The sequence below is a fragment of the Sciurus vulgaris genome (genome assembly GCF_902686455.1).
Source record: "Sciurus vulgaris genome assembly, chromosome: 9".
Taxonomy (NCBI): domain Eukaryota; kingdom Metazoa; phylum Chordata; class Mammalia; order Rodentia; family Sciuridae; genus Sciurus; species Sciurus vulgaris.
Genome location: NC_136469.1, coordinates 54,471,215 through 54,473,906, shown reverse-complemented (window position 1 = coordinate 54,473,906; position 2,692 = coordinate 54,471,215). Strand labels below are relative to the sequence as shown.

The window sequence follows — 2,692 nt, the reverse complement described above, 5'->3', positions numbered from 1 at the left end:
TGCCAGAAAGATCTTCAAATGCCTTGTCACACAAACAGCAAAGTGCACAGAGTGAGGAGAACACAAGAGTGCCTTTTCATTTTAAAAATGTTTGGAAATATGTACAACTTTGATATACTCAGGGTGCTCTGGACACCCAGGGGCACTTCATGTAAACCACTGACAATTTCTAGAACACTTGGAGAGACTACAATACGATCATGATCAGATTCTGTAACTGAACCTAATGAGAGAAACAGACACATCTCAAATGAGATGTGTCAATCACGGCACTCCCCTGCTCTAAAGTATTCACAAGGAGATGGATAAACAGTTTTTTGTTCCTCCTCCTCTTCTCCTTCCTCCTCTTCTCCCTCCTCCTCTTATTCATCTTCCTCTTCCACCTTTAGCAGGACCCTTTGCACCATCAAACTTTCCTTTAGACTAATAGTCAGAACATCCTTCTCATACTTCTCCTTCAGGTTTACAGCCTTGGTGATGTATGGCTGCTTTTCTCTGTCACTTAAGTTATTCCACATCTCTCCCAGCTTTTTGCCACATCTCCAATGGAGATCCCAGGATTTGTGGACTTGATCTTGGGGCGGTATTCTGAATAGAACAGGAAGAATCCAGATGGTGGTCTTTTGGGAGCATTAGGGTCCTTTTTCTTCTTGCCTCCTTTAGCTGGTCCATAATCCTTCATTTCCCAACCATAGCGCACTTTATCCGCCTTTGCCATTTCATCAGATTTAGATTTATCTTTCCCAGACATTGTCTTCCACCTCTCAGAGCACTTCTTGGGAAATTCTGCAAAACTGACAGGGACTTCTGGATTTTTCTTCTTATGTTCTTCTCTGCAAGTCTGCACGAAGAAGTCATAAGCAGACGTCTTGCCCTTTGGTTTCTTGGGGTCACCTTTAGCCACCCTGACTGTATTGTATGGTAGTCTGGGCAGTGCAAGGCACGACGTGTGGCTCAGCGCTCCTCAGCCTCACGCTAGCTGCCTCCACAAGAGCTGCCCTCTAAATTTTTCACCTTGGAAGTGGAAACTCTCTTCTCTGATTCTCAGTCATCACGTGAGCTGTTTCCCTCTGCCACCCTCTTCCACCATGATGTCCTGCCTCATCTCGAGCTGGAGGAACAGAGCCTGCTAGCTATGGATTAAGACCTCTGAAACTGTGAACCCCCAAATAAACTTTTCCTCCTTTAAATTTGTTCTGGTCAGATCCTTTAGTCACAGCAGTGAAAAAGCTGCCTAAAACAACTGAGATGGGAGTTTTTTTCTAATAATTCTTGGGCAAAAATTATATATAAGAGTGTTGTATGTACGAATCTACTTAAATTTGGCGACTTCCAAAAATTGAGAGACACCTAGTATGTGCTACAGTGGTGGTAACATTGGATAGGGAAAAAACGCTACTTACTTTTAAAGTTAAAACTTGTATCAGAATTCATTCCACAATCATACAAAGCCACTAAAAAACTGACTCATTTCTCAAAATGATCTTTCCCGAAAGTCTCCAATAAGAAGCATAGTATTGGGTTATGTTACAATTATCACTCACAGCAGTGTGACACACAGTGAATATCATTGGGTAAAAATTATTTCCACAAATTTCTCTTTGCAATAAAATGTAGATAGGAGAATTTTATTCACATCTAGATTCACAACAGCCTGTCAAGAAATTCTATATTTTTATTGATAGTTATTTTTCTAGCTATATACATTGAGTAAGACCTCAACTTTCAGAAATCTGTTTATGCAAAGCAATTCTTGAGTGTTTTGGGGAAAGAGATTTATATTCAGCAATAATATGTGTGCTTTTTACTAGAATCTCGTTAATCATTACTCATTAGTCTAGACCGCCATCGTATTGTATGAACACGTCCCCCAGAGTGAGGCCTCCCAGGTTTGCAGGCTTCCCTGGTGACATTGCTAGGTTCCAAAGCAGGAGTGTGAGTCTAAGTACACAGGTAGCTTCACCCTTCAATCATCTAGAGAAGTTGATCTGGGAGGCAATATCTTCTCAAGCTCTGAGCCTCTTTCCAGATGTTAATGTAATACTGGATTTCCCTCATCACATAGCCTTCTTATTTATCACTTTAGACTTAGCTACTACTCTTTCTTCTCTCCATTAATACTCAAACAGCTCCACCTTTGGAAGGGACATTAGGTTCAGCCATGGTGCTCAACTGGACTACAGACAGCAATAACTAGTCTAGCAAGGGCCTCCCCCTCAGTCCACTGCCATTTGCATAGGGTAATGTTACCCAGGTGCAGACCTAGTGGGCTATGATACCATCACTGATAATCCCACTTTTGCCAAGTGGGGTGGAGGCACAAACACCCGCATCAGGCCCTTGGAAGTTCTGTCATAAGATCCCCAAACATTGTTCTTTGCTGAAAAACCATCTCTTCTCTCAGCACTTACAGTTGTAGTTCTGATTCTGTGACCAGGGTAATCAGGTGGGGGAGGGGAGGGGGAGGGGCAGGAGTTTGAAATGGTATAGGAAAGAAAAAATAGTGATTACCATACCAGTACTTCTACCCTGGAGTCATACCAGCATCCTTCTCCACTCCCTCCTCCCCAAATCCACCAAGACAAAGGAAAATCTTACATCCTGTTCATGCTAAGTGTGAGCCAGCCCTTCAGGCCTGTATTTCCCCCCATTTTAGACAACCGTAGTATTAATTGCCCACTTCACTTCTCCC

The 2,692-nt window shown here is 42.6% G+C and overlaps 1 pseudogene across 1 annotated transcript; it reads right to left on the bottom strand.

The window, feature by feature from the left end:
* Nucleotides 1-260: 260 nt before the first annotated feature.
* LOC306669789 (high mobility group protein B3-like) lies at nt 261-2,163 on the bottom strand (annotated as a pseudogene). The gene is made up of 2 exons: nt 2,136-2,163; nt 261-909 (listed from the first exon to the last, which is right to left on the bottom strand). The product of its transcript is annotated as a high mobility group protein B3-like (transcript).
* Nucleotides 2,164-2,692: the final 529 nt, after the last annotated feature.